At 48.7% G+C, this 24,472-nt stretch overlaps 1 long non-coding RNA gene across 1 annotated transcript; it reads left to right on the top strand.

Moving 5' to 3' along the window:
• The first annotated feature begins 249 nt into the window (after nt 1-249).
• On the top strand, nt 250-20,004 carry LOC119963319. The gene is made up of 3 exons (XR_005460077.1): nt 250-351; nt 12,344-12,444; nt 19,090-20,004. It is a non-coding gene; the product is annotated as an uncharacterized LOC119963319 (long non-coding RNA).
• Nucleotides 20,005-24,472: the final 4,468 nt, after the last annotated feature.

The following is a 24,472-nucleotide window of genomic DNA, read 5'->3' as shown; positions in this document are numbered from 1 at the left end:
ATTTGAGATTGTTGTTGGAACTATTTTTATCCGCTTGCACAATATTCCTGTGTCTGTGTTTAACTGAGTCATTAACCCATTTATCACTCACAGCAATCTCTAAACTCAAAAAGTTACAATATTGTTCATTGGATTTAGATTAACCCGAAGGTTATGCTTGTTATTGATTAACTCAATCTGTACCTGTAATAAAACTGCGACACAATGCCTCCAGCTTTCAGCTGTCCCCTTACTCTACAGATTATTTTTAAAAACTCTGACCCCGTTTGGTAATTTAGGGTTCCCAAATTAAATGTCTCAATTGAACAAATATAAATAGAACAAATCGTTAAAGATAGAACAAGAGATGAGGTAAGAACCCTCTTGCTCGGCAATGCTAACGAGTATGATTGTCCACCTAAGAAACTGTGTCACTGGTCATGGGTTCTGTGGGTCTCTGTGTGGATGATGAGCCTATCCTGGCGCCGGATCTCTGACCGCACGTTTGACTGGTGTTTCCAAGAGGTGGGATTGGTCCTTGGACGCAAAATCACTGGTATTCTTTTCTCCGGCTCTTCCAGACGTCCTCTTGTTGTCGGGTGTCCTCGAAGAATTGTTTCCCTTCAATCAGAAGGTTAATCCGGGTAGAACCATAGATCTCTTCTGAGCAAGGTTCTTTCCAGGCACTGACGTCTAGGTTGTATTTCTTCAGGTAAAAACCATGGGCGCGATTCTCCGCACCCCCCGCCGGGTGGGAGAATCGCGGGAGGGCCGGGCAAATCACGCCACGCCGCCCTGGCACACCCCGCGATTCTCCCACCCCCCCAAAAATGGCGTGTCGCGTTTTTCGACAGGCCGCTGATGGCGACCGGCGATTCTCCAGCCCGAATGGGCCGAGCGGCCTTCCGAACCCGACCGGTTCACGCCGGCGCCAACCACACCTGGTCTCTGCCGGCGTGAACAGCACACGACCGGTGAGTGTGGGGCCTGTGGGGGGCGCGGAGGGAGGATCAAGCACCACGGGCGTGCTCAGCAGATGCCTGGCCCACGATCGGTGCCCATTGATCGTCGGGCCGGCATCTCTAAACGACGTATTCTTTTCCCTCCGCCGCCCTGCAAGATCAAGCCGCCATGTCATGCGGGGCAGCGGAGGGGAAGACGGCAACCGCGCATGCGCGGGTTGGCGCCGGCCAACCTGCGCATGCGCGGCTGATGTCACTTTGGTGCCGCCGGCCGCGTCAAGGCCGGGCGCTCGGAATTCACGTGCCGCCGCTCCTCGCCCCCCGGGGGGAGGGGGAGAATAGGGGGCGAGGAGCGGCCTCCGACGTCGGAGTGAAACACTCCGGGTTTCACTCCGGCGTCAGCACTCAGTCTCCCTTTGGGAGAATCGCGCCCAGTGTTGTGTTCCAGTCAAGTGTAACATTTTCCACATTGAATGGAAAAACATCGCATGAAGTTTCAAAATGTTTTTGATATTACTGCTGGAATCACATCAGATCCGACAGATGCCAAACAGCATAAGTGGAGCTCAGTCAATTGCAAAGAGTGCACATTAATCATGGAATCCATTTGGAGTCTCCACTGTCTCAGCTGGGTCTCATTGTTATGTTGATTGTCATTGGCAACATGATGTGTGCATGTGGAATTTTCTTTCATCAGCTGGTCAGACATATATATAATTTAAAAGGACTTTTTGCCAAGCAAAGCCACCTGGGCGAGAGTCTCCAGTCCACCAGCTGCATTTTCCTGGGCAGTGTGCCCATGCTGGCAGTGGGATTATCTGTTCCCGCCACCTGTGAATGGGATTTCCCATTGTGGCCACTTCCCGATGCCGGAGCAATGGAGAATCCCACCGATGCAGAATCCAGCCCATAGCTTTACAATGGCTGTAGAAGTGACCTGACCTACAAATTGGCCACGTCTGGAAAGTTCTGAACATGGATTTAACATGGCTAGAGATTGTGGGGGCGATTCTCCGAGCCCTGCGCCCGGCCGGAGAATCGCCGCAACCGCGCCACGACGCCCCAACGCCTGTGAGCGATTCTCCGAGGTGCGGAGGTTCGCCGCCATTTGCGACTGTGCGTTTAACACAGTGCCAGCCGTGGGCGACTGTAATCAGCGGGGCCGCCAATTATCCAGCCCGTATGCGCCAAGCGGCCGCGCGGATATGACAGAGTCCCGCTGGCGCCGTTCACCCCTGGTCGCTGCCGGCAGGAACTCTGCTCGAAGGGTCATGGGGCGGCCTATGTGGCAGAGAAAAGTGATCCTTCACGGGGGGGAGCCTCCGATGGGGTCTGTCCCACAATCAGGCCCACCGATTGGTGGGCTGGCCTCTCCCCCCACGAGCATACTTTCTTGCGCGGCCGGCCCCTAAACACCGATGCCATGTTGAGTCGGGGTCGGTGCGCTGAAGAAGTCCCCCGTGAACGCGCAGGTTGGAGGGGCCCAATTGCGTATGCGCGGGTTGGCATGGTGCCCATTTGGCGCCAAGAAAGGAGGCTGGAGCGGCATGAACCGCTCCAGTGCCATGCTGGCCCCCTGTGGGGGCCAGAATCGGTCGTCCCGTGCCCATTTTGCGCCGTTGTGAAATGCGTTGGCGTTCACGACGGCGCGAACACTTGGGCTCCATTTTGGAGATTTGCCGCCTGTGTCTCTGATGGATTTCACACCTGCCATTGACTTAATTCTCAACAAAACATAAGGACAATGGTCCTCCTAATTTCTGACCCCAGAAACTACCAGAAATATCAAAAGACTAACAAAGCTAAGTAAGGAGGGTGCTGAAGACCCCTATTTGTTCAATGACATTTTGATGAGCTGAGACATTAATATTAGGTTACTTTTGGCGATCGAGGGCAGCACGGTGGCCAAGTGGTTAGCATAACCGCCTCACGGCGCTGAGGTCCCAGGTTCGATCCCGGCTCTGGGTCACTGTCCGTGTGGAGTTTGCACGTTCTCCCCGTGTCTGCATGGGTTTCGCCCCCACAACCCAAAAATGTGCAGAGTAGGTGGATTGGCCACGCTAAATTGCCCCTTAATTGGAAAAAATAATTGGGTAATCTAAATTTAAAAAAAAAACTTTTGGCGATCACAACGGCTAACAGGATACAAGGAATTAATCGTTTGCCCAGTTGGAGACCACTGCTGATCGTGGGAGCTTCTAACAACAGGTGAGCGAGAATCCCACTGCCACTAAGGGCAGCAGGGTAGCATGATGGTTAGCATAAATTCTTCACAGCTCCAGGATCCCAGGTTCGATTCCCGGCTGGGTCACTGTCTGTGTGGAGTCTGCACGTCCTCCCCCTGTGTGCGTGGGTTTCCTCCGGGTGCTCCGGTTTCCTCCCACAGTCCAAAGATGTGTGGGTTAGGTGGATTGGCCATGCTAAATTGCCCGTAGTGTCCTAAAAAGTAAGGTTAATGGGGGGGGGGGGGGGGGGGGGGGGGGTTGTTGGGTTACGGGTATAGGGTGGATACGTGGGTTTTGAGAAGGGTGATCATGGCTCGGCACAACATTGAGGGCCGAAGGGCCTGTTCTGTGCTGTACTGTTCTATGTTCTAAAAGTGAAAATAATTATGCTGCGAAGGCCAGTCACATGACACAGCAGCCACCTTGCCTGCTACCAAAGATATAGGAACAGCAGACTCTTCAGAAGAAGAAGCCTTCAGGATGAAATAAGTAACATCTCCCTACTCCCTGCTGTGCTCAAGTGGGCTCAGTAATGATATTCAAATGGGGTTACGACTGCGAGCGGTGCGCATCTCGATAACACTGATTTGGAGGGGGCGGAGCATCGTGACCCAGCGTTATTTCGGCACCTGCCCTGATTTTGCCGTCGGGAGCCATTCTCCACCCGATCGCCATTCCTGATTTCGGCAAATGGCAATGGAGATTGCTGCCCACCACCTCTGTTACATTTTGGAATACATCACAGTCATGGAAAAAAGTAAAAAAGCACTTCAGGTGCCCGAGGATGCACATTCGGAAAAGACAAATTACAGTTTAAAAGGAGGCTGTCTCCAGAAATTACAGCTTACATCGGCCAGAATCCCACTAGAATTTCAAAACCACCGAAGAGACTTTGGAAAGTATAGGGGCTGATTCTTCCGGCCTGCCCGCCGTGAGATCACCACGGGCGGGGCGCGGACCATGTAAAAGTCCATTGACCTTGGACAGGAATCTCCGGTCCCCAGCGGGCACGGCCGGAGAATCCAGCCCTATATTTATTTTATTTTTATGACTTTAACTCTGGTCAATTTCACCTCCTCCACACTGTATGTGGTGGTCACCACTGTTGTATATATATATACTGCATATGAGATGTATTACGGTAAGGCTCCTGTAGTACAGGTACGGGGGTAGATCCCTGCCTGCTGGCTCCGCCCAGTAGGCAGAGTATAATTGTGTGGGCTCTCCGAGCTGCAGCCATTTCAGCAGCAGCTGCGGGAGGCTACACATCTCTGTGTAATAAAGCCTCGATTACTCTCTACTCTCATCTCGTCGTAATTGATAGTGCATCACTGTCTAACTTATAATTGTGTGTGTGTGTACGCGTGCATGGGAGTACATTGCGACATGTATTCACCTTTTTAAAAAATAATTTTTTAATCTTTACCTGGGGGAGGGGGTTTAGCACAATAAGAACTAATCATTTTTTGTGTTTAAGCTCAAGAAAATCCTTCGTGTGGTGATATGCCTGTGAATAGTTTTGTACATAGTTAGTAATGTGACCTCCAGCCAGCTGGTGGCGTCAGACTCTCGCTAGTTGGTAGTAAGGCACACAACAGGACTGTTGCCCATAGGGTAGCTCCATGAGAGTTCACCGAACTTATTTAGTAACTTTGTCTGTATGGTAATCTGTTTGTTATCTTTCCACGTATTCATCAATAAATCATCATTCTAGTTAAACAACTAAATGTTCTGTCTACAACATTGCATCGGAAAGGTAGCAGAACACAACATGGTACTAGGTGTGCAGAACATTTAAAGGTAACAACAGAAAAGATGAGGTGAAATTGGCCAATGAATGAAAAAGATAAGGGGTTGGATTTTCCGGTTGCAGACACCAAAATTGCGTTCGGCGATCGGCTGGAGAATTACAGTTCCCAACTAAATCGAGGACGGCGCCACTTTCCCGATGCTCCACCCCCTCCAAAGTGGCACACTCAGAGAGTATGCCACGCCACGTATCGACGGCCTCAGAATATTGCCTGTGGCTTGCCCCCCAGTGCTCCACCTCTGACTGGCCGAGTTCCCGGCAGCGTCGGTCATGTGTGGTCTCATCCGTTGGGAACTCGGTGTGGCGGCATGTGCCGCCACAGTCAGAGAAGGGCCGATTCGCGGGCAGAGGGGAACTTTATTAGGGGCTGAGGCCATTGTGGGAGGGGGGGCGGTCCGGGGCACGCGAGCAGACCAAAGGGGGGCACTATTTCATGGGTCGGGTCCATGAGCGGCCTCTGCCATGTAGCAAGGCGCGGCCACTGCAGGACGCCGCCATGCGCATGCGCGGCCACGGATCTGGCAATTCTCCAGACCGTATCGGCAGTTAGAGCCGGGTGCTCTATGCTGACGGCATGCTAGCCCCCAACAGAACAGGGAATCGGTGGCCATTTTACACCATTTCTTCTGGCGTAAAACACCACTGTTCCCACGCCGCCGTGGGGACTTAGCCCTAGAATCGGATAATCCAGTCGAAGATTCTTCCCATAAACAGTCAAGTACATACGCTGATTTGACGAGATCATCATTATAAATGTCAAAAAAGTTAGGATCAGTTCAGGAATGGGAAAGTAAAGGGAAGTTCCAGCCTCGTCCTCACCTGGTCATAACAGAATGTATACCCAGGGTGTTATATTTACTGCTGCACTGCAGTCAGGTACCAAGCAACAACATAACAACCAACCAGCCATACGTAGCACTGTAAGAAATACACTTGATAGATCCAGCATTTTGAATCTAAATTTGAGAAACCACTGAGGACAAAAAGGCGCAACATATTTGAGCGTCTGGAAACAAGAAGACTGAGCAATGTGTAAACTCTGGAGCTTCAGGCAAATGATCCCAATGAAGGTGAGGGTGGGTGGCACGGCTGCACGGCGGTTTCAATTCCGGCCTCAGGCGACTGTCTGTGTGGAGTCTGCACATTCTCCCCGTGTCTGCGGGAATTTCCTCTGGATGCTCCAGTTTCCTCCCACAGGCCAAAGATGTGCAGGTTAGGTAGAGTGGCCATGCTAAATTGCCCCGTAGTGTCCAAAAGGTTAGGTAGGGTCACTGGGTTACAGAGACTCTTTCCAAGAGACATTGCAGACTTGATGGGCTGAATGATCTCCTTCTGCATTGGAAGTATTATATGATTCTGCAAACAGATTAATATCATCAACCAAATGAAAAATTTGAATCAGGATAAAAACCTGGGTTTTGGTTGAATGTCCACCACTTTGAAAGACTCACCCTCTGTTTCTTTGGGATCAAAATGTATTAATATCTTCTTATCATGCAATCCTTGCAGTGCAGAAGGAGGTAATTCGTCTTACCAAGTCTGCACCTACCCTCTGAAAGAGGATCCTACCTCAGCCCCTTCTCCCGCCTTATCCTCATAATCCCATAACCCCACCGAACCTGCACATCTTTGGACACTAAGGGGCAATTTAGCATGGCCAATCCACCAAAACTTAATCTTAATAGAGACGGTTCCAATGAATCAAGAGGTGGGTGACGACCAACCCGATGTGTTGGCTTGTGTAGGCTTGAGAGATGAACAGACACGTCCAACACAGATGAAGGTTCAACTCAATTTTATTAACTACTTCTAACTAACTAACTAACTAACACACAATGACTGTGGGTCTGAATAATGCTAATTTAAACTAGAGACCTAAGCCTTGTCCAAACCAGTTGATTCTGTCAGCAGGTGTTGTGAGTCTGTGCTGGGCTGAATAAGTTCCTGTTACACTCAGAGGCAGCACCCAGAATGAGCGGGAACCGTGGTGCCCTCTGCCTTTATAGTGTGTGTATTCTAACTGGTGATTGGCTGCGGTGTTTGTACATGTTGATTGGTCCCTGTGTGTGTCCATCAGTGTGTGTCTGCACCATGATATATTGGTATATATTATGACATCCTCCCTTTTATAAAAAAAATATTGATCTAGGCATGTGCTAATAAATAGCGTGGGTGTGTGGAGAATGTACCTAGGTATGTGTGAGGTGCGAAGACATATGTACAAGGTTATATACAGGGAACAAGACTATTTACAGAGGAAGGTTCCTCGTGCAGATGACTACCATGAACTGGAACAACCAATTAATCTATTTACAAATCACTGGATAACGAATGCAACAACACAGAATATGGGAAGAAAGAACATTTCAAAAAGTCCACATGTGTGCAGAGTTCATAAGTTCAGTCTCTGAGGTGGGCGACGAACTCTGGTTGACCGCCTTAATGGTGGGGCAATGACTGGCGCCTCAGGAGCCGGGAGGGCTGCAGCACTGTCAGGGGCCGGCAGAGCGACCGGAAGCGCCACACAGTCCACGGCGGGATCAGTAGAAGAACTGGTAGGAGGATCCCGTGACGACCTTGGAACCAGGCGAAGAGCACGCCTGTTGCGGCACCGAATGGATCCATCCGGTAAGCGGACCAGGAAGGAGCGAGGGGCAGACCAGCCACCATCCGGGAGGTGGATGCGAACCTTATCGCTTGGATGGATGTCAGGAAGGTCAGTAGCCCGTGAGTTGTATGAAGTTTTCTGCTGCAGTTGAGACATGTGCATGCGGTGGAGCACGGGGACATGGTAGAGGTTGGGAGCAAGAATTGATGGCACCGTCGTTCTGAGGGTCCAGTTCATTAGCAACTGAGCAGGCGACAGGCCGGTGGAGAGCGGGGCGGAGCGATATGTCAGCAGAGCAAGATGGAAATCTGAGCCGGCATCGGCGGCCCTGCTGAGGAGCTGCTTTACGATGTGGACCCCATTTTCCACCTTCCCATTGGATTGGGGGTATAGGGCACTGGACGTAATGTGCTGGAAATTGTAGTGTCGGGCGAAGCCGGCCCATTCCTGGCTCGCAAAACAGGGGTCATTGTCCGACATGACTGTCAGCGGAATGCCATGTCGGGCAAATTTCTCCTTACGCACCCTGATCACAGCCGAGGATGTGAGGTTGTGCAGCCTGATGACCTCCGGGTAACTGGAGAAGTAGTCGATGAGGATGACGTAGTCCCTGCCCAATGCATGAAACAAGTCGATGCCCACTTTGGTTCAAGGCGATGTGACGAGCTCATGGGGCATCAGGGTCTCCCGTGGTTGGGCGGGCTGAAAACGCTGGCAGGTAGAGCAGTTAAGCACCACATTGGCGATGTCATCATTGATGCCCGGCCAGTCTGGCCCTGCAGCGGCACGTCTCGATCCCTAAGTGCCCTTCATGGAGCTGCTCCAACAGCAGCTGGCGCATGCTTTGTGGGACGACGATGCGATCCAATTTCAGGAGCACCCTGTCGACAACCACCAGGTCATCGCGGACGCTGTAAAATTGTGGGTATTGGCCCTTGAGCCACCCGTCCGACATTAGACGCATCACCTGCTGCAGAAGTGGATCAGACGCTGTCTTGCGGCGAATTTGCATTAGTCATGCATCCGAAGCTGGCAAATGGGAGGCTGCAAGCTGGACGTGAGCATCTATTTGGAAAATGAAGCCGTCATGATCACATGGAGTTGTGATTGACCTTGAGAGAGCATCGGCATCTTTGCCTGGGATATAGATCAGTTGAAAGTCGTACCTGCGCAGCTTGAGTAAGATACGCTGGAGGTGAGGCATCATATCATTCAGGTCCTTCTTGATAATATTTACAAGGGGGCGGTGGTCTGTTTCAGCCGTGAACTGAGGAAGGCCATAGACGTAGTCGTGGAACTTCACGACTCCGGTGAGAAGGCCGAGACACTCTTTTTCAATTTGCGCATAGCGCTGCTCTGTTGGAGTCATCGCCCGCGACGCATACACAAGGGGGGCCCATGACGAGGCCTCGTCTCGTTGCAGGAGCATGTCACCAATGCCCGACTGACTGGCATCAGTAGAGATTTTGGTCTCTTTTTTCGGGTCGAAAAAAGCCAACACTGGGGCCATGGAAAGCTTGGCCTTCAGCTCCTGCCATTCACGCTCGTCAGCAGGGAGCCATTGGAAATCCATGGTTTTGCGAACCAGGTCTCTGAGGGCCGTGGTGTGTGAGGAGAGATTCGGGGTGAACTTCCCGAGGAAGTTCACCATCCCCAGGAACCGGAGAACCGCTTTCTTGTCCTTGGGTGTCTTCATGGACTTGATTGCTGCAATCTTGTCCTCGTCCGGATGCACCCCCTGGTGGGAGATGTGATCCTCCAGAAACTTGATACTTGACTGGCCGAAGGAACACTTGGCCCTATTGAGACGGAGGCCGTGTTCGTGGATGCGCCTGAAAACACGCTGAAGGCGGGCAATGTGTTGCTGCGGGGTGGTTGACCAGACAATAAAAGCGTCGACATATACCCGGACGCCATCGATCCCCTCCATCATCTGCTCCATGATCCAGTGGAAAACTTCAGACGCAGAGATGATGCCGAATGGCATCCGGTTGTAGCAGAACCTGCCAAAGGGTGTGTTGAACGTACACAGCTTCCTGCTTGACTCATCTGGTTGGATCTGCCAGAAGCCCTTCGAGGCATCCAGTTTTGAGAATAGTTTGGCGTGGGCCATCGCGGACGTGAGCTCCTCCCGTTTCGGAATCGGGTAGTGCTCCCGCATGATATTCTGATTTAAATCATTCGGATCAATACAGATCCGCAGCTCGCCGGACGGCTTCTTGACACAGACCATAGAGCTTACCCAGTCTGTGGGTTCTGTGACCCTAGAGATGACTCCTTGATCCTGGAGGTCCTGGAGCTGTTGCTTGAGGCTTGAGTAAGATTTTGTACGTGTAAGGGAGCGTGCCCATGCCTTCGAAAACATCATGGTATTGTTGGATGATGGAGTCGAGTTGTGCCCTGAAGTCTGTGTCAGAGGATGCAGGTATATCGCTTGAAGAGAGAGAGTGTACTCTTCACTAAGTGGAGCAGCTTGCATGCCTGCGCACCAAGCAAGGAGGCTTTTGAGGCAGCAACAATCTCGAACGGGAGAATGACTGTGTGAGCACGATGTGTCACCTCAAGGCAGCAGGAGCCGCTGGCGGCGATGGCATTGCCATTGTAGTCCAGCAATTTACAGACAGGTGGCAGGACAGTAGGCTGTACGCAGAGCTTGCGGAAATCAGATGACGCGATGAGATTGGCAGAGGCGCCAGTGTCCAGGCGGAACCTGACAGGGGACTGGTTGACCGTAAGGGTGGCACACCACTCATCATCCTGGCTGACGCTGTGGACGTGGACAGGTTCAGTGCCAAGGTTGGGGGATATCCTGTTGGTAGTAATGACTCCGATTTGGAATGGGACCTGTGGGTCATTGCAGGCACAGTTGGAATCAAGGTGTAGAGTAGGTTAATTGATGGCAGGCTGGATAGCCCTGACGTCTCTGTGGGGCTGGGTGGACCTTTGAAACGCAGCAGGCATGAAAGATCTGCACATTGCAGCGTAGTGGCCTCATTTGCCACACTGCAGGCAGCGTCGGGACTCCGCGGGACATTGCCGCTTTAAGTGGGCGGAGCCGCAATTGCCGCACGCCGGAGCGTCGGGACGTTCGTCGTGCCACCGCGCATGCACGGGGTGATCCAGCGTAGAGCGCACCTGCGCGAAGCGGTCCGTGACATCAGCGCGCTTGCTGCGTGTGGGCGTGGGACTACTTCCCGTAACAGCCTCCCCGGACAGGCGCCGGAATGTGGTGACTAGGGGCTTTTCACAGTAACTTCATTGAAGCCTACTCGTGACAATAAGCGATTTTCATTTTTTCATTTTTCACTTGAAAAACGCGCGAAATGGCTGTCATCATTCAGGTCGAGAGTCTGAAGAGATTTTATCATCTGGACGTGTTCTGCCTCGTAGGGGGCTAGCCGCGCCGTTTCAGCAGCCTGGATGCATGAGTAATGCATGGAGGCATGCTCATGAAGCACACAGGTCTCAATGGCCGTGGAGAGAGTGAGCTGCTTTACTTTTAGTAGCTGCTGGTGCAGGGGCTCAGATTGAACACCAAAAACAATCTGGTCACGGAGCATGGAGTCGGAGGTGGACCCGTAGTTGCAGGACTGCGCACGGACGCGGAGGTGGGCGATAGAGGACTGGAAAGGCTCGTCCTTACCCTGAGTTCGCTGCTGAAACATGTATCTCTCGAAGCTCTCGTTGACCTCGACCACGCAGTGGCTGTCGAACTTCAGAATTGTGGTCTTGAACTTTGATTTGTCCTCCCCCTCATTGAAGGTGAGCGAGTTGTAAATGTGCAGAGCATGGTCGGCGGCTGTGAAGAGGAAGAGAGCAATCTTCCGTGCGTCCGTGGCTTCAAGGTACAGCTGGAAGCGCTGTTTGAAAAGTTTCCAGTTGGAGCCCAGATTCCTGGCAATGCGGAGAGGCAGCGGCGGGCCAATGGAGTCCATTCTGTAGGGTGGCTGTAGGATGGCGCGAGACTGGTGGAAGGCAAATCACTGAAAGGTAGGTCTCAGAAGTGCGAACATTCCTCAACTCCTGGTATCATGTTGTGTTGGCTTGTGTAGGCTTGAGCAATGAACAGACACTTCCAACAGAGATGAAGGTTCAACTCAATTTTATTAACTACTTCTAACTAACTAACACATGATGACTATGGGTCTAAATAATGCTAACTTGAACTAGAGACTTAAGCCTTATCCGAACCATTTGATTCTCTCAGCACGTGGTGTGAGTCTGTGCTGGGCTGAATAAGTTCCTGTTACACTCAGAGGCAGCACCCAGAATGAGCAGGAACCGTGGTGCCCTCTGCCTTTATCGTGTGTGTATTCTAACTGGTGATTGGCTGCGGTGTTTGTACATGTTGATTGGTCCCTGTGTGTGTTCATCAGTGTGTGTCTGCACCATGATATATTGGTATATATTATGACAACACCATGAATATAACCTTCTTGCCTTTTAGAAATTGATTCCTCACCTTTTAGAAATTGACTCCTCAGGGGCTGGTTGAGCTCACTCAGCTAAATTGCTGGCTTTTAAAGCAGACCAAGCAGGCCAGCAGCACGGTTCGATTCCCGTACCAGCCTCCCCGAACAGGCGCCGGAATGTGGCGACTAAGGGCTTTTCACAGTAACTTCATTGAAGCCTACTTGTGACAATAAGTCATTTTCATTTCATTTTTTCATCTAAGTACACTGAAAAATTGTGAAAAAAATGGAAAGCTAAAGTCTGAAACATGAAAATACATCTTACATGTTTGCCCTCTTTGATGTAGATCTTCACAATCTGGAGAACATCCAGAAAATGATTAGTGGACAAAATCAACCTTTGGGATGCACTGATCTCGATGACTAAATTCCCAACTTGCACACAATAGTGAGTAATTGGAATCTGTAAACCTACCCTACAATGTTCCATATAAGGGTAAATTCCCAGATTCTGTGTTCCCAGCAGGGTCTTGCATCATTATTGGCTGCTGCAAAAGATATTTTACAGTAACTCATTGTATGTGAAATTCATTGTGAGCTTCTGGGAGATGAATAAGTTTCCATGTGAATGTGTAATCCAAAGAACTGCTGAGCTACCAAACTATGTCCCAATGCTTTGACTCAGCCGCTGAAAGACCCCCAACCAACAACAACTTACATTTCTTTAGAACCCTTACTATCATAAAACAGCCCAAGGTGCTCCACAGGACACTTCACAAACACTTCTGACACCCAGCCACGTAGGAGATACAACAGCAGATGACAACATTTCAAGGAGTACCATGAGAGAGAGCGACTTAGCGAGGCAGGGAGATTAAGAGAGGGAATTACAGATCTTAGACCCTAGTCAGCTGGAGACATGGCTGCTAACAGTAGAGTGATTAAAAGTGGTAATGTGCAAGATGCTGGAATTGGAGGATAGCAGAGACCTGAGAGGAGGTTGCAGAAGAGCTAAACCATGCAGGGATTTGAAAACAGGGATTTGATTTTTAAAATCTGGATATGACCTAACTAGAAGCCAATATAGGTTGGAGGGCAAGCAGGGTGATGGACAAATGGGTACTGGTTCAAGTTAGGATCCAAGCAACTAAATTTTGGATGATGCTGTAATTTATAGAGGTGCAAAGTGGGAGGCTGACCAACAGAGATAGTCAATCCTAGAGATATCAAAAGCATAGATGAGGATTCAACTTCAGATAAGCTTAGTAAAGTACAGAGAAAAGCAATGTTATCAAGGTGAAAGCAGGTGATATTGGTAATGGAGAGGATACGTACAGGGGTCACCTCTTTTCGGGAAACAAAACACATTCTGGGAAGTGGTAGGCCTTCCCCAGGATCAAGAGTAGAGGGTGCGGATTTCTTGCTAGCCAAGAGCTGTCAGTTAAAGAGAGGCCAACAGTTCTTCACTGCTTGACAGCCTCACCAGTAAGGCAGTTATTACACCCATCCAAGGCCTAGGATTGCCATGGACCAGGCAAAGGTGAGTGATGGTGGGGGGGGGGGGGGGGGGGGGGGGGGGGTTGGTTGCAGGGTGCGGAAGGGGTGTGGAGGATGTTTGGCAGCAAAGTGAGGTTGGTTTTGGCAATGAGGGACTAACCTCTCACCCTCACAGGAGGGTTAATACAAGCAGCGACAGGATCCATTGCATTATTGGCCCACTTAAAGGCCTCTTGCTATGAGATTAATCAAGGCAGTGCCAGGTTCCCACCTGCCACCCTCCCACTGGATTAAATGCCTGTTCACCACTAAATTCATCCCAGGGAAAGTCATTAAATTCCACCCAGCTAGCAGAAATCCTACAGAATCTGGGACAGTGGACTAGATCACGAGCCACACCAGGAAGTAATATCCTTTGTCACCGAATAACTGGGCTGTAACTAGGTGGCCTGGCTGGAATAAAGATGGTGCAGAGCAGACCATGAAAGATTACTACCAGGTTACAGACTAACTAGCACGACTGTCCGAGTGGAAACCCTTTCAACTGACAGAGATGCTGACTGGTTATAAGGAGCAAGCAAGGCAATGTGCGTGCTGTCAAAGGCACCATGGGGAAGCCTGCCTTGCATAGAAAATCTAATGCAGTCTGATTCTGGTTTACTCTGTCACTGGGAATGGAGTTGGAATTGTTCCTCCTGATGTATGGAGCAATGACCTCGCTGATACACAAAAGGGCTGTGCGCTGTGAGATATTTTTTCTGTCACCCATTGCAGCCTGAAAGATCCACTGGCACAACAGAAGAGTAATGTTGACAGCCACATGTAGTGTTATACATAGAACATAGAGTGCAGAAGGAGGCCATTCGGCCCATCGAGTCTGCACTGACCCACTTAAGCCCTCACTTCCACCCTATCGCTGTAACCCAATAACCCCTCCTCACCTTTTTGGTCACTAAGGGCAATTTATCATGGCCAATCCACCTAACCTGCTCGTCTTTGGACTGTGGGAGGAAACCGGAGCACCCGGAGTAAACCCACACAGACACGGGGAGAACGTGCGGACTCCGCACAGACAGTGACCCAAGCCGGGAATCGAACCTGGGACCCTGACGCTGTGAAGCCACAGTACTCATCACTTGTGCTACCATGCTGCCCGATCTATGACCTGGTGAGAGGCTGCATTTGTACAGTGACATTTTTACAGATGACAGCAGCTCAAATCGCTCAGCGATAGCCCGCCTCGATTAGTTGAAGCCAACTCATACGTCTACCCTCACCGAAGTTGAGTTTGGGAAGCGTTTCCAGAAGATCCATTCCTATTCATTTCCGGTTAACCCTCGGTCTCCTGGTTGTATAGTGTCTTCCTTTCTTCTCCCAATCATCCTCTATTCTGAGAGGCCACCTGTCAGGCCATACATGCCTGGAGCCAGATCATTTGTGAGACAAAGACCAACAAAAACATAAGAGCAGCAAAACATCTTTCTATTCAGAAAAGTGACCATTCAAGAGTGCTGGAATGACGGCGCCGAGGTCCCAGGTTCGATCCCGGCTCTGGGTCACTGTCCGTGTGGAGTTTGCACATTCTCCCCTTGTTTGCGTGGGTTTCGCCCCCACAACCCAAAAGATGTGCAGGCTAGGTGGATTGGCCACGCTAAATTGCCGCTTAATTGGAAAAAATGAATTGGGTACTCTAAATTTATTTTAAAGAAGCGTGCTTGAACTGAACAAAAATCACCCAGAACTCAAACAGGAGCCACAATTAGTAAGAACAGCAATTCAATTGTAAAATGCAAATCCTGCTGGATCACTTTAAAAGGTGAAGGAGTCTTCACATCAGATATGATCATGTTTTGCCGAGTAAGTTTAACATGCTGCAGGTGAAACGTTGAACTGATCCAAATTGGAAAAGCCATGCTGTAACGAGAAATTTAAATGTATAATATTCATTTCTGCTTCGACTGCTTCCCCTGTGCTCTCCTGCTGCCAACCTTCTTCTTCAAAGAAATATTTTGGGGCAGCAAACAACCAGCAAGAAGTGTGGAGATGTTTCCTGCCTGCGATAATAAGCCAAGTAATACCTGTTAAATACATGCCATGAAAAATAATTTCCAAACTTAAATCAATACAACTTCTGGCCTCTTTGTTATTTCTTTATTAACGTGTCTCTGTAATAAAGGCACACACACAGATATTACACAACTGAGTTTGCATTGTTTCACAAGAGTGAAAAAACATCTGGAGCTTCCTGTTACTGACAATTTACTGTGTTTTTTCAAGAAGTGAAAAACTCCTGTGGTAAAATCTTGACACTTTTTTAAGAGCCTTTCTGTATTGTAAAAATGGCAGAGGAGGCCAAAATCCTGAAGTCCCATTCCCAAATAAAGCACCTCCCGTTTTCAATGTGGGTGGGGGAGGGGGGGATGAAGGTGGGTGTTGGAACATGAGGCGAGTTGGGATTTGTGCCTGCTCTTCCACAGAAGCTGATGTCCATATAAAAAAGCTTCCAGTCATGTCTGATCTTGATTATCCAGGGAGTGAGAAACACGATTTGTGAAGATTAGACCAGGAAGGCGCAGGGCTAAGCTTTGCCGAGTCCTTTGGAGAGGAGGCAACATCCTTTTGGAGAGGGAGGCAACCCCTTTTTTATTGTCCCGGGACACCTTTGGAGAAGGTCAAATGCTCTTTGGGAGAAATAATATGCCCTTTGAGAGAGGTCCCTGCCTTTTGGGAGTGGTAAGATGTCCATTGGGATTGTTCAAAGTGAACATAATTGTGCAGAAAAAACATATAAACTTATCGGAAATGTCAAAAATGTCAAAATGAATTGTCAAAATCAACAGTCAAAAGCAATTGTCACGTTGTCAAAGCATTTAAGATTCCTGCCCCTGAAATCTCTGAAAAACCACGTGGAGTGTTAAAAAAATAATTGCTTGCTATTTCACTCTATTTGTTGCCATAAGACTGAGAGTTCTCATTCAGTGGATTAGTGCTGCACAACTGATCTCACAACATTCCCTTCTCACAGTGGAGAGATTGAAGTTTCACAGTTCCACATGTGGTTCCTTTTGAAGTGGCACAGTTGAATTCCAATGTGTGTTGTTATGAAGGATTAAGCACTTGAATGAAATGTGTTCATGTTCTGAGCATTCCTGGTGGGTGACGATGTGATTAAACTCATGATCTGGTTATCTTGGAATTTGCCTTTTACAAGTTCTTCCCAATATATAACAGATTATCTTGATGAAGATGGAATACAAAATATAAAAATATTAGCATCAAATGGCAGTAGTAACTGCAATGGACAGAATGATCTAGTCCTGAGTGAGGTAACTGTTAGGGTGGCAAAGATTTTGGCTTGACAATGTTTTTAAACTCACTTACTGAATGTGGATGTTGCTGGCTAGGCCAGCATTTATTACCCATTCATAATTACCATTTAGAAGGAGGTAGTGAGCTATCTTTTTGAACTGCTGCATTCCCTGTGGCATAGGTACATCCATAGTTCTGTTATGGAGGGAATTTCAGGATTTTGATCCAGTGACAGTGAAAGAACAGTGATCTCGTAATTGATTCTAAGACAAGGTCCTGAGTCTCAATAAAGGTAACTATGATGGTTGGAGGCATGAATTGACTATGATGGACTGGGAAACATTACTGAAAGGAAGGACAGTAGACAGGCAATGACAGACATTTAAGGAATGAATGGGTGAATTCCAAAAGTTGCTTATTTCTATTTGGTGCAAGAGTAGAAAGGAAAAGGCCAAACCATGGCTTACAAGGGAAATCAGAAATAGTATCAGATTCAAAGAAGAGGCATACTAGTTAGCAAGAAAAAACAATAGACCTGAGGATTGGTAACAGTTTAAAATTCAGCAAAAGCAGACAAAGGGATTGATTAAGAAGGGGAAAATACATATGAAAGTAAGCTAGCAGGGAACATAAATACTGACTGTACGGGCATCACGGTGGCACAGTGGATTAGCCCTGTTGCCTCACGCGCCGAGGTCCCAGGTTCGATCCCGGCTCTGGGTCACTGTTCGTGTGGAGTTTGCACATTCTCCCCGTGTTTGCGTGGGTTTTGCCCCCACAACCCAAAAGATGTGCAGGGTAGGTGAATTGGCCACGCTAAATTGCCCCTTAATTGGGAAAAATAATGAATTGGGTACTCTAAATTTTTTTTTTTTAAATACTGACTGTAAAAGTTTCTATCGATATGTAAAGAGAAAAAGACTGATAAAAACTAATGTAAGCCCCTTACAGTCAGAAACGGGGAAAGACATAATGGGGAACAAAGAAATGGCTCAGGAACTAAATTTGTTCTTTGCTTCTGTCTCCACAAAGGGAAATATGAATAATGATGAAAACAAGTTTTAGTGAGGAGCTGAAGAAAATTAGTATTGGTAGAGAAATGATTTTAGGGAAATTAATGGGATTAAAGCTTGCAGGGAACATAAAAACTGACTGTAAAACCTACCATAGGTATGTGAAGAGAAATAGGTTCATGAAGACAAATGTAGGCCCCTTACAGTCAGAAACAAGGGAATTTATAATGGGAGACAAGGAAAAGGCTGGCCAACCAAATACATACTGTGGTTCTGTCTTCATAAAGGAGCGCACAATAACATACCAGAAATGTTGGGGGGGGGGGGGACAGGGTTTAGTGCGAGAGAGGAACTGAAGGAAATCAGTAGTAGTAGGGAAATAGCATTGGGGAAACTGATATGATTGAAGGCCGATAAATCCCCAGGGTCTCATAATCTATATCCCAGAGTACTTAAGGAAGTAATGGATGCATTGGTGGTTATCTTACAAGATTCTCAAGACTGTGGAACAGTCCTTACAGATTGTAGGGTCGCTAATGTAACTCCACTATTTAAAAAGGGAGGGAGAGAAAAAACAGGGAATATCGGTATTGGGGAAAATGCTAGTCTATTATAAAAGATTTTATAGCAGAGCACCTGGAAAATAGTGGCATGATTGGGCAGAGTCAGCAACAATTTATGAAGGGGATATCGTGCTTGATAAATCCATTGGAATTCTTTGAGGATGCAACTTAGAGTTGATGAGGAGGAGCCAGTAACTTAGAAAGTTAGCACTGGCATGGCAGGCCGAATTGCCTCCTTCTGTTCTGTAGCTATCCTCTGATTCTGTCAATAAAGAAAAGTTTCCCCATTAACTGATGGTGTAAGGACTGGGGGGCAGATTTAAGACCTGTGCACTTAAGGGAAATCAACTTGTAGGAATAAGGGGACAGAGTGGGGTAATGGGACTAACGTGATATCTCTACAGTGAGCCTGTATGATCTCGATGAACGGAATGGCTTTCTTTTGAGCCATAATAACTTCATGACTCAATAACTTGCTTTGAAGCATAATTTTACATTTGCGTTGTACTCTAAAATGATCAATGAGTAGGCACATTAAGGTTTTTAAAAAAATATGTAAAAAGTTTTCTCAGACTATTTTACAGTTCACTTTATCCATCTATATATCCCAATCTTTAATTTGCTCTATGTAAAATTTTTTAAAGCAATTTTATTTATTGTTTATTGTTTCCTGTTACTGGAAATGCTTTAATGTGATTCTTTGCTTGGCAGGCGAATGACATCACCCCAGCACCATGCTGTAAATGCCTCGTAAAGAATCCTATAATCAGTTGCAGGAGGGATATAAAGGTGAATACTCTCAACAAAGGCATTGTTGGACCTCTCTGCAAGTCGTCAGCAACGGGCACCTGTGCTTTGCTACTGACTTTAAGCTTCAGGCAGTACTTTAAATTAATCAAGGAAAATAGAACCACTAGACATATATTTAATGGCTGAAAATTACACTTAAATAGCGGTGACTGAAGCAACTATTTTGGCCAGAGAATGAATGTTTGAAATACCTGCGGACTTGTGGAAGCAAACCAAGAGGAACATTCAAAATGCATATAGGTTATAAACTTAAGTGTAGGGTAATTGAAGGGCCCAAGCTTGGATGGTCTAAATTCTCTTTTCTCAACATCTCCCCCCTCCCCCCACCCCATTCTTGTTTTTTTTCTATTCTCTTTTAATTACAGTAAAAATAAATAAAGTTACGTATTTCTGAAAGATCTTTTTCAAAGGCGCCCTTCACAACAAGTGGGGTGAAGCAGACTGTTAAATGTGAGACGGACCTGTAACGTGAGCTGCTTATACAGTCAGATAACGTGCTCTCACAGCTGTGAAGGTCTTTTTGAAACCTCAGCCCCCTCAGTCACTTTATCACGCAAAATTCCTTTAAGAAACCTGCTGGTGTCGATTGGAAAAACTGAATCAGTCCTTTTCTGTGGCGAGGCATTCCTCGCATCTGCATGAAACATCAAGCGCTTTAAAAAGAGGTCAGATGAATTTGCAGCACAAGTACTATAACTTTAATCTGTGTTAAACAGAGCCGACTTCAAAAAGTGACCTTGCACCTGGCAAGCACATAGTGCGAACAGTTTTATAACCACTGGAATCATCAACTTGAAATAAAAGCCAAGCATTGTATTTTACTTGTTTACTGTCTGTAGCTGTCCTATGCTCTCATATTAGAGGAATCTTATCCAATGACCCACGATTGAAAAACAGTAAAGTATAATGACATCTATAGTAAGTGGTCATTCAGCAGCCTGACCAGAACTGTCTGCAACAGATGGTTGGGAGACCACACAGGAATTTGGCTTCAATCCCATCAAACGTCTTAATGACTGGGAGCTGGGGGATCAGGGTGAGCTGGGGGAGGGATTTGGGGGTAGGGGAAGGGTGGGACCAGGTCGTCAAAGCGTGCCGACTTGACGTAATGACTATATTCTTTGTGGGTTCTATTAGCATTCCTGTCTGAAAACATAAAACCCTTTGGGAAGATTTAAAAATACTCAATGCTGAGAATCTGAAGCAAAGGAGCATTAGTTGATGTGTTGGTTTTAATTTCCCAGAAATCCGACATCTGCGGAAGGTTCCATTAGTTTGGAAAATAACGAATGTAACTCTTTTTGTTCAGAAAGGGAGCGAGACAGAATGCAGGAAACCACAGGCCAGTTAGCTTAACATCTGTCATAGGAAAAATGTGAATAGCCAATATTAAAGCTGTTTTAGCACTGCACTTGGGAAAATTCGGTATAATCAGGCAGAGTCGACATGGTTTAGTGAAAGGAAAATTAGGTTTAACCATTTTTTCTTTGACTAAATAACCTATGCTGTGGATAAAAGAGAATCAGTGCATGGACTATATTTAGATTTCCAGGAGGCATTTGATAAGATGTCACATCAAAGGTTATTGCAGAAAAAGGGCAGCATGGCGGTGGCGCAGTGGGTTAGCCCTGCAGCCTCATGGCGCCAAGGTCCCCGGTTCGATCCTGGCTCTGGGTCACTGATGTGTGGAATTTGCACATTCTCCCCGTGTTTGCATGGGTTTCACCCCCACAATCTGAAGATGTGCAGGCTAGGTGGATTGGCCATACAAAATTGCCCCTTAATTGGAACAAATGAATTGGGTACTCTAAATTTATTTTAAAACAATTTTAAAAATGTTATTGCAGAAAAGAAAATCTCATGGAGGGAGTAACATATGACATGGGTAAAAGATTGGCTAGCTAAGAAAAAACAGAAAGTGGGAATAAATGGTTATTTTTCTGGTTGGTAAGATGTAATGAGTGGTGTGCCACAGGAATTAGTGCTGGAGGTTCAATGTTTTACAATTTATATAAATGACTTGTATGAAGGGACCGAAGGTAAGGTTGCAAAATTTGCTGATGACACAAAGATAGGTAGGATAGTAAGATGTGAAGAGAATACAATGCTCTGTAGAAAGCAAAAACCGCAGGCGAAATTCTCCATTTGGGAAACTAAGTGTTTTTTTTTTTTAAATAATTTTTATTGGAATTTTTTGAAAAATATATAGCAACAGAACAATAATAGTAATAACAATAATAAACACCCCCCGGCACCCGTAACAACGCATGTAACGAACCCCCCCAAACCCAATCAACAACAAAACAAATTAACAATAAGCAAATTAACTTAAACAATAGCCCCCTGAGACACCCCCCCCCCCCCACCCCGGGTTGCTGCTGCTGCTGACCTAGTTCCTTATCGTTGAGCCAGAAAGTCGAGGAAAGGCTGCCACCTCCTAAAGAACCCCTGTACCGACCCCCTCAGGGCGAATTTGACCCTCTCCAGCTTAATGAATCCCGCCATGCCATTGATCCAGGTCTCCACGCTCGGAGGTCTTGCATCTTTCCATTGCAGCAAGATCCTCCGCCGGGCTACTAGGGACGCAAAGGCCAAAACATCGACCTCTTTCGCCTCCTGCACTCCCGGCTCCACCCCAACCCCAAATATCGCGAGTCCCCAGCCTGGCTTGACCCTGGACCCTCCACCCTCGACACCGTCCTCGCCACCCCCTTCCAGAATTCCACCAGTGCCGGCATGCCCAAAACATATGGGCATGGTTCGCTGGGCTCCCCGAACACCTAATGCACCTGTCCTCACCCCCAAAAAACCTGCTCATCCTCGTCCCGGACATATGAGCCCTGTGCAGTACCTTGAACTGGATGAGGCTAAGCCTCGCACATGAAGAGGAGCAGTTCACCCTCTCCAGGGCGTTCGCCCATGTCCCCTCCTCAATCTGCTCACCCAGCTCCGCTTCCCACTTAACCTTCAGCTCCTCTACCGACACCTCCTCCACCTCCTGCATCACCTGCTAGATGTCAGAAACCTTCCCATCCCCGACCCACACCCCCGAAAGCACCCTATCCCTTACCCCCCGCAGGGGCAGCAAAGGGAACCCCTCCACCTGCCGCCTAGCAAACGCCTTGACCTGAAGGTACCTGAACATATTCCCCGGGGGGAGCTCAAACTTCTCCTCCAGCTCACCCAGGCTCGCAAACCTCCCGTCAATGAACAGGTCTCCCAACTTCCTAATGTCCGCCCTGTGCCACCCCAGGAACCCGCCATCAATGTTCCCTGGGACAAACCGTTAGTTCCCCCGCAGCGGGGCCTCCACCGAGCCACCCACTTCCCCCCTGTGTCGCCTCCACTGTCCCCAAACTTTGAGGGTAGCCGCCACCACCGGGCTCGTAGTGTACCTCATTGGAGGGAGCGGCAACGGCGCCGTTACCAGTGCCTTCAGGCTTGTGCCTCCACAGGACGCCATATCCATCCGTTTCCATGCTGCCCCCTCACCATCCTTTACCCACTTGCGTACCATCGAGACATTAGCCGCCCAATAGTACCCAGAGAGGTTGGGCAGCGCAGCCCCCCTCTATCCCTGCCCCGCTCCAAAAAGACCCTCCTCACCCTCGGAGTCCCGTGCGCCCAAACAAATCCCAGAATGCTGATGTTCACCCGCCTAAAAAAGGCCCTCGGAATGAAAATGGGGAGGCACTGAAACAAAAACAAAAACCTCGGGAGCATCGTCATTTTAACGGACTGTACTCTACCCGCCAACGACAGCGGCAGCATGTCCCACCTTTTAAACTCCTCCTCCATCTGCTCCACCAACCTAGTAAAATTAAGCTTTTGCAAAGTCCCCCAGCTCCTAGCCACCTGAACCCCCAGGTACCTAAAACTCCTCACTGCCCTCTTTAGCGGGAGCCTACCAATCCCCTCCTCCTGATCTCCCGGGTGTACAACAAACAGCTCACTCTTGCCCAGGTTCAGTTTATATCCCGAGAAACTCCCAAACTCAGCAAGAATCTCCATCACCTCCGGCATTCCCCCCACCGGGTCTGCTACATACAGCAGCAAGTCATCTGCAAAAGCGACACTCAGTGCTCCTCCCCACCCCGCACCAGACCCCTCCACCTCCTCGACTCCCTGAGAGCCATGGCAAGAGGCTCAATTGCCAACGCAAAAAGCAAGGGGGACAGGAGGCACCCCTGCCTCGTCCCACGGTGGAGCCTGAAGTACTCGGACCTCCTCCCATTTGTCGCTACACTCGCCAACCGGGCCTCGTACAGCATCCTCACCCATTTAATAAACCCCTCCCCAAACCCGAACCTCTCTAACACCTCCCACAAGTAACCCCACTCAACCCTATCAAAGGCCTTCTCCGCATCCAATGCCACCACAATCTCCGCCTCTCCTTCTGCCGCCGGCATCATTATCACATTTAGCAGCCTTCGCACGTTAGTGTTCAGCTGCCTCCCCTTCACAAAACCGTCTGGTCTTCATGTATCACCCCCGGCACACAGTCCACTGTTCTAGTGGCCAAGATCTTCGCCAGCAACTTGGCGTCCACATTCAGCAGTGAAATTGGCCTATATGATCCACACTGCAAGGGGTCCTTATCCCGCTTCAGGATCAGGAAAATCAGCGCCCGTGACATCGTCACGAGCAAAACACCCCCCTCCCATGCCTTGTTAAATGTCCGAACCAACAGGGGGCCCAGCAGGTCCGCGTATTTCTTATAAAATTCAACCGGGAACCCATCAAGTCCCGGCACCTTCCCCGACTGCATGTGGCCAATCCCTCTGACCAGCTCCTCCAACTCGATCGGCGCCCCCAGTCCCTCCACCTGCTCCTCCTACACCCTTGGAAATTGCAGCCTGTCCAAAAAGCTCTCCATTCCCCCTCCCACCACTGGCGGCTCCGACCAGTACAGTTCCCTGTAGAAGTCCCTAAAGACCCCATTGACCTCTGCCCCCTGCCGCACCACATTCCCACCCCTATCCTTCACTCCACAATCTCCCTAGCCGCGTCCCACTTGCGAAGCTGATGCGCCAGCATCCTGCTCGCCTTCTCTCCACACTCGTAGACCGCTCCCTGCGCCTTCCTCCACTGTGTCTCCGCCTTTCTGGTGGTCAATAAATCAAACTTGGCCTGCAGGCTACGCCGCTCCCCCAGCAATCCCTCCTCCGGGGCCTCCGCATACCTCCTATCTACACTCAACTGCTCCCCCACCAGTCTCTCCCTCTCCCTCCTCTCCCCCCTCTCCCTATGGGCTCGGATGGAGATCAGCTCCCCCCTAATCACT

The sequence above is a fragment of the Scyliorhinus canicula genome, chromosome 3, assembly GCF_902713615.1.
Source record: "Scyliorhinus canicula chromosome 3, sScyCan1.1, whole genome shotgun sequence".
NCBI lineage: Eukaryota > Metazoa > Chordata > Chondrichthyes > Carcharhiniformes > Scyliorhinidae > Scyliorhinus > Scyliorhinus canicula.
This window is presented reverse-complemented; position numbering and strand designations above follow the sequence as displayed.